Here is an 8,377-nt window from a genome sequence, read left to right as displayed (position 1 = left end):
TCATCCTATCAGAAAGACACTTTTCAACTATATTCAAGAACAGCTTTATTCATATGGTGAAGTAAAAACTAGCCTGATGTTTCTCAACTGAAGAATGGATAAAGAAAATATGGCTGATTACACGGTGGAATTTTTACTCAGCACAAAATCAATGGCATCAAAAACAAGCAAACCAACTGGGGAAATTGGAAAAAAATAATCTCTAGCCCCAAAGCCAGAAATATCAAACATGGTATATACTCACTTATAATTTGGATATTAGCTGTAGGCAACCTGTAACGGATCACAGGCCTAGAAAATGCAGTAAAAAAGGGCTTGCAAGGGATCCCCCCTACGAAATGAATAGATTTCATGGATTGGGGTGGGTATCAAGTGGCTCAGACTCATGGGGATTCACAGAGATCAGGGAGATGTGGGTCTGACCTATGACCTCTGCATATATGTTATGATTGAATAGCTTGGTATTCTTTTGGGAATCCTAACAGTAGGAACAGTAGTTCTTCCTTTTTCTTTTGCCTACTTTTTGGACCCATGCCCTCCTACTGGCTTACCTTTTGCAGCCTTGAGCTAGTTTATGCCTGACATTAGTGTAGGTTCTCATTTGATTTGTGACTCTGGAAAGCATGTTCTGGTGAAGTAAAAGCGGAGAAGTATAAGATATGAGATCTAAGCATAGGAAAGGAAAGGAGGGAAGCTATGATCAGGATATAATATTTTATAAAAGTTGACTTTAAAATGATACAGATATATCTTTTCCTTCAATTTTTAAGCAGCTATAATTTTTCAATCAGGATATGATGCAATTATTTTTAGAAAAGCTGGCATATTTTAAACGTTTTAATACTCACTAAACTAAATACTAGCCAGGTGGTTTAGAACTTTGTCAGTTATGTCTGCAGCTTCTTTTGGGTTGGAACATAGAGGCAGCAGATTTTGAATTACTTGGGAATGTAATCTCTGATCACCTTCATAGTAGTAGATCTAATAATCATCGCAGAAATAGTTTTAATTTGCACTTACGTGCTTTCTTCTTTTCTATCAGAACTCTGTTTAGTGCTCACCTTGGGATGTATATAAGAACATATATATGTTTCTATATGAACATATCTAAATATATGTGTTTAACAACCATTAATTAAAAAGGAGTCTGTGAATTTAAAAGAGAATAAGGAGGAGTAGGCAGAAGGGTTTCATGGGACAAAGGAAAATGGGGTAATTACGTAAATATGTTACAATCTCAAAAATAAAAGGATAACTAAAGTAAAAATTACTCATAGAAAATCAGCAGGAAAGAACTTGGCTTTGGCTGGTTTCTGCCTATGTCTAGAGCCGAAAGACAGTTGCCAGGAGCACCTACACTGAGAGCAGAGGGAAGAACAAATCTTCTGCTCCAAGCGACCAGCCTGGTGGCCTTAAGACACACAAAGGGAGAAGTTGTCTGGGACAGAACACTTCCTGTTCCTGGCTGTGTCCGGAGGTAAACCTGTCCCACAGTTCTCTGTACCCAAATCCCATACAGGAGAAAGCTGAACCCTCAGAGTGCAGATAACCCCGAGAGTTCGGGGGGGGGGGGCCCCCCACTTCTGCCCACATTCCTGGCCCAAGAGGGAACTGCCTAGTGGCCTCTGGATACAGGAATATGGGAGCAGAGCAGTCTGCCTATTGCCTGGAACTTGCTGAACTGGATCCACAGCTCCTGCCGACAAATCCCTTTGGGGGAGGTTATGAACCTCAAATGCAGTAATGAGAACTCAGGGATCCTTCTTATTCCTGTTATAAGGGTTTGAACCCCCAGTGAACGTCATTGTTGGGAGGGGCAGTAAAGGAACACCCCATAGAGGGGGGTGTGGAGGAGGGTTGGGGGATGTTGGCCTGGAAACCGGGAAGGGAATAACATTCGAAATGTAAATAAAAAAATACCTAATAAAAGAAAAAAAAGGAAAAAAAAAAAAAATGGTGCCTAGTGCCTCTAGGCTGAGAGCTAAAGGGCAAGTTGGGCAGGACCCCAGTTTCTGCCTTGCCAAGAGGTGATCCAAGAACACCTACACCTGAGAAGCAGAGTTAAAGACCAATTCCACAGTCAAAACCCTGGAACTTTGGGTCCACAAACCCATGAAACTCTTTATTCCCAGGGAAAAAAAAAAGAAAAAAAAAAAAAAAAACAGACAGGAGTGCTAACACATGGGCTTATAGGAAGGTCACTTTACGAATAAATAGTGTGAAGAAACAAGCTGGAGTTGCCATTTAAATATCAAATAAAATCGACTTTCAACTAAAATTCATCAAAAAAGATAAGGAAGGACACTTCATATTCATCAAAGGAAAAATCCACCAAGATGAACTCTCAATCCTAAATATCTATGTTCCAAATGCAAGGGTGCCTTCATTTATAAAAGAAACCTTACCAAAGCTCAAAGCACACATTGCACCTCACACAAAAATAGTAGAAGATTTCAACACCCCTCTCTCATCCATAGACAGATCATGGAAACAGAAACTGAACAGATATATAGAGAAACTAAGAGAAGTTATGGACCAAATGGATTTAACAAATATTCATAGAACATTTCATCCTAAAACAAAGAATAAAATACCTAGTTCTGGGCACCTTATGGTACTTTCTCCAAAACTGACCATATTATCTGTCACAAAACAGCCCTCAACAGATACAAGATTGAAATAATTCCATGTATCCTATCAAATCACCATGGACTAAGGCTGGTCTTCAATAACAACAATAATGGCAGAAAACCCACATGTACATGGAAGTTGAACAACGTTCTACTCAATGATAACTTTGCAAAGGAAGAAATAAAGGAATTAAAGACATTTTAGAATTTAATGAAAATGAAGGCACAACATATCCAAACTTATGGGATACAGTGAAAGCAGTGCCAAGAGGAAAACTCATAGCTCTGAGTGCCTCCATAAAGGAATTGGAGAGCTCATATGCTAGCAGCTCAATAGTACATCTGAAAGCTCTAGAACAAAAAGAAATAAATACACCCAAGAGGAGTAGAAGGCAGGACATAATCAAATTCAAGGCTGAAATCAACAAAATAGAAACAAAAAGTACTATACACAGTATCAACAAAACCAGGAGCTGGTTCTTTGAGAAAATCAGCAAGATAGATAAACCGTTAGCCAGACTAACCAGAAGGCACAGAGAGGGGGGACATAGCAACAGAATCTGAGGAGATTCAAAAATTCCTCAGAACCTACTACAAAAGTCTACATTCAACAAAAGTGGAAAATCTGGACAAAATGAATAATTTTCTGGACAGATACCAGGTACCAAAGTTAAATCAGGTTCATACAAACCATCTGAAGAATCCCATAACACCTAAAGAAATAGAAGCAGTTATTAAAATTCCCCCAACCAAAAATAGCCCAGGATAAGATGGGTTTAGTGCAGAATTCTATCAGACCTTCATAGAAGACCTTATAAAAATTCTGTCCAAAATATTCCACAAAATAGAATATTTTCCTATGAAGCCTCAATTATGATTATACCTAAACTACACAAAGACCCAAGAAAGAAAAAGAACTTAAGACCAATATCCCTTATCAATATCAATGCAAAAATAGTCAATAAAATTCTTGCAAACTGAAACCAAGAACACATTAAAATGATCATCATCATTATCAAGTGACTTCATCAGGATGCATGGATGGTACAAAATACGAAAACCATTAACAAAATCCATTATATAAGCAAAATCAAGCAAAAAAAAAAAAAAAAAAAAAAACGTGATCATTTGACAAAATACAACACCATTTCTGATAAATGTCTTGGAAAGATCAAGAATTCAATCCCCAACTTAAACATAGTAAAAGCAGTATACAGCAAACCAGAAGCCAACATTAAACTAAATGGAGAGAAAATTAAAGCAATCCCACTAAAATCAGGGACTCGATGAGGCTGCCCACTCACTCACTACTTATTCAATATAGTACTCGAAGTCCTAGTCAGAGCAATCAGACAACAAAATGAATTCAAATTGATAATACTTGAAAATGAAGAAGTCAAAATGTCACTATTTGCAGATGATATTATAGTATAATTAAGTGACCCCAAAAGATCTACCAGAGAAATACTAAGCCTGATAAACAACCTCAGCAAAGTGGCAAGGTATGAAATTAACTCAAACAAATCAGTAACATTCCTTTATTCAAAGGAAAATGTGGTACATCTACACAGTGGAGTACTACTCAGCTGTCAAAAAAACAATGACTTTATGAAATTCATAGGCAAATGAATGGAACTAGAAAATATCATAATGAGTGAGGTAATCCAATCAGAGAAAACCACACATGGTATGTACTCACTTAATATCACTAAGTGGATATTAGCCCAAAAGCTCGAATTACCCAAGATATAATCCACAGACCCCAAGAAGCTCATGAAGAAGGATGAACAAAGTGTCAATACTTCAGTCCTTCTTAAAATGGGGAACAAAAATATTCATAGGAGAAGATATGAAGATAAAGTTTGGAGCAGAGACTGAAAGAACAGCCACTCAGAGCCTGCCCCACATGTGGCCCATATATATACAGCCACTAAAACTAGACAAGATTGATGAAGCTAAGACATGCATGTTGACAGGAACTCAATATAGATGTCTCCTGAGAGACACAGCCAGAGCATGTCTAATATGGAGGTGAATACTAACAGCAAACCATTGAACTATGTAAGCTGTCCCCATTGGAAGAATTAGAGAAAGGATTGAAGGAGTTGAAGGGGCTTGCAACCCCATAAGAACAACACCACCATCCAACCAGAGCTCCCAGGGACTAAACCACTACCCAAAGACTATACATGTACAGACCCATTGCTCCTGCATATGTAACAGAGGATGGTCTTGTTGGGCACTAATGAGAGGAGAAGCCCTTGGTCCTACCATGGCTGGACTCCCCAGTGCAGGGGAATGTCAGGGGTGTTGGGAAAGGAGGGTGGTTTGGATGAGGGAACACACTTATAGAAGAAGGGGAGGGGAATAGGATGGGGGACTTATGTCTGGGAAACCAGGAAAGGGAATAACATTTTTTAAATTAGATATTTATTTACATTTCAAATGTTACTCCCTTTCCTGGTTTCCTATCCATAAGCCCCCATCCCCTCCCCTTCTTCTATAAGGGTGTTCCCCTCTCCATCCACTCCCCTTTACCGCCCCTAAATGTAAATAATAAAATAAAAAAATAAAAAAGCTAACAAAAATTAAAAATAAATTACTTGTGCTTTGGATTAATGAAAATCTGAGCCCATCTTTTTTTTTTCTTTTTTTCGGAGCTGTCGACCGAACCCAGGGCCTTGAGCTTGCTAGGCAAGTGCTCTACCACTGAGCTAAATCCCCAACCCCCCGGGCCCATCTTACACATGATATTTCAGTCAGCAACAACTGCAAGATATAAATCCTTGTGGACTCTTCCTGTGCGATTTATAAAAACAATAAAAATTAATACATTTGTAGTATACAAGTAGTGCACCATAAATGCTTAAAATAGAGTTGTATTTATTCAGAAACAAGGCTATTTAATTTTATTCTTTGAGTAAACAATTATAAAAAGACATAATCTCCAAATTATTCTTTCTAACAATAAAAAATTTATAAAGTGTGATGTAAACATATGCTTCAATCTAATAAAAGTGTTCCCAAAGATATACAGCTAATAGAGAAACTCGTTCCATTGGACAGAACTACTGGATATTAGCAGTTGGGTTTCATACAAACATTTTATGTAATGACTGAGATGTCATGATTAACATTGAGATAATAGACTCTCTTAGTGATGTTTCATATTAGATTTTGTTCAACCCACAATTAAGATATTCACCATTAAATAACTACTACTGGTATGGCATAAGAGCGTGGGAAAGGAACATTCTTTGAATGTTCCTTATAATATAAGTGAAAGTCTGAGGTAAACAGGGTAATGTTTTCTCTAACAACTGATTTTCCTTGATAAGCCTAAGGTAATGTCAGATAAGTTTTGATTAATGTCAGTCATAGCCACAATACATAAATCCAAAACTTTTACTTGATTGATTAACCTTCATACCTACACACACACACACACACACACACACACACACACACACACAAACACACACACAAACACAAAAGCACGCATGCTCCAGTAAAGTCAAGAAATGCTTCCTTTCTAATATAAAAGATTTAACATCTCTCTTTTTTTTCTCAGAATTTTTTTTGAAAATTAGAAAATGTTTCAAGGCTAACAGTGATACCTGGTACTTTACTTAAATAGGTTTACACATATTTCAATGAGATAAAAATTCAATATCTTTACTGGTGGCAGTGCTCCAGATGGGACAAACCTAAGAATATGAATTCTTGTGATTAGGATAGTTAATGTTTATGAACAAAATTATATAGAATGAATACTTATAAGTTGAAAACTTAGGAACTTTTTACAATGTCAAATTTAAATAAATGTTCTAGGTTAAAACAAACACGTAAATAAAACATAGAACAATGTTGCTTTGTTGGTTGCAGTCATGCTAGTTGCCTAGAAAATTTAAAAATTTTAAAAGCTAACTAATACCCATTCTTTGATTAAATAAAATTTTTGACATAGCAAGAAAGTACTTTAATCTGATAATAGTATACATGTGGATCAATGTAAAATTACAGTCAGACTTATTAGATAAATATGCAATAAATACATTTTAAAAACTGAATTTCATGAAAGTTGAAAACTGTCATACAGAAGAAAGTGACTGGATGGTATAATAAAGATTAAAGAATAAGTTTAAAAAGAACCAAAACCAAAACCATAACCAAAACAAACAGAGGATATGAAGAAGTTACAACGATAGAGGTTAGATGTGTAATGTAAGTATTTCATGAAATTTCTGGTTGGCTTTACTTATATTCAGCCTTTAGCAACTACTGTCTATTTCAAGTGTTTAAATAGTTTCATTACTTAAATATTGAATGAAAATCATTTACAACAAAATAATTAACAACAAAAATTTTTGTTTACATTGTGATGTAAAATTGTGCTTTAATCTAATCAAAAATTTCCCAAAGAGATTAACAACAAAATAAATTATTGTGCACTCATGGACTCTCTAAATTTAGAGTTCTATGAAATAATTGACCACATAAAATTAACATATATATATGGACATATATAGATATAGTTATAGAGATAGATGATATAGATCTAGATAGATAGATAGATAGATGATAGATAGATAGATAGATAGATAGATAGATAGATAATGCAGATATGGACATTACTATAATGACTTTGCGTTTCAGTCCTGCTTATCCAATAATTGCTGGTTGTGAAAGGAAAGTCTAAGAATCTAATAGTTGCTCAGTCTAAGAAGTTTGGATGTCTCAGATAATCTTCAATATACACTAGAATCCCAAAGAAAAAAAGGCTTAAATGCCAATGAAGGAATAAACCGCTAGCAAAGGTAAAAAGCAGGTAAAGGAAAAGTGCAAAAGATTCCTTCTTCTCTGTCCTTATATAACCTTCTAGAAAAAGATGTGGCCCAAGTTAGACGTGAATTTCAAAAAGATTTGGATTAAAGGTGTGCCCTACTTGAATGATCTGATTTCGAAGTATATCATACTACCTCAAATTAATTAAAAATCTCTCACAGGTGTAACCTTAATTTTGGGGTTTTAGTTAATTCCAGATGTAGTCAAGTTAAGAACCAACAATAGGCATCACACATGGATAGATTATGGTTGCTGAAAATAGGACAACATTATCCATACCTGAGTTTTGATATCTGGGAGACCTAGAATGCCTAGTCATTTTGTTTCTTTTAATCAGTTTTAAATGTGAGAAAAATCCAAATAAAAAAGAAGAAGGATCTCAATTAAGGAATAAAAGAAAAAGTTAAGAGAGATGCAGTAAAAATTCCAAAGTACTTTGTCATGATATAAGACAGACACTTTTTCCAATAAGATTTATAGAATGAGTCCATTGATTCTATGTGTACATCAAATATATGCTCATCCCAGCAGCAGAGTTGAAGACCTTAAATATTGTGTCAGAGGATTTTAGTTTTTTTTTTTTATTTATTTATTATTTATTTTTACACTCCAGATTTTATTCCCGCCTTTTTTGACAATTTTATATCTGTACATCGATAAACAGTCTGATTTCTGTCTATTCCTGAATTACCACTTTTAGGTTAGTTTAATATTTGCCAATCAGGCTAAACGTGAGTACATACAAAGACAGAGCAAAAATCAGGAAAGTTCAAAGAATATTTTTAAATTGGCTAGAAGTCTGACTGACCTATTTTCCTAAAATGATACATAGAGCCTTCATATTTGTATTATACAAACATTATTTACTTAACCAAAATGGATGAACCTTCATCATATGTCAT

Source organism: Rattus rattus, chromosome 7 (genome assembly GCF_011064425.1).
Source record: "Rattus rattus isolate New Zealand chromosome 7, Rrattus_CSIRO_v1, whole genome shotgun sequence".
NCBI lineage: Eukaryota > Metazoa > Chordata > Mammalia > Rodentia > Muridae > Rattus > Rattus rattus.
The sequence above is the reverse complement of the archived record's forward strand: the minus strand, read 5'-3'. Positions refer to the sequence as shown.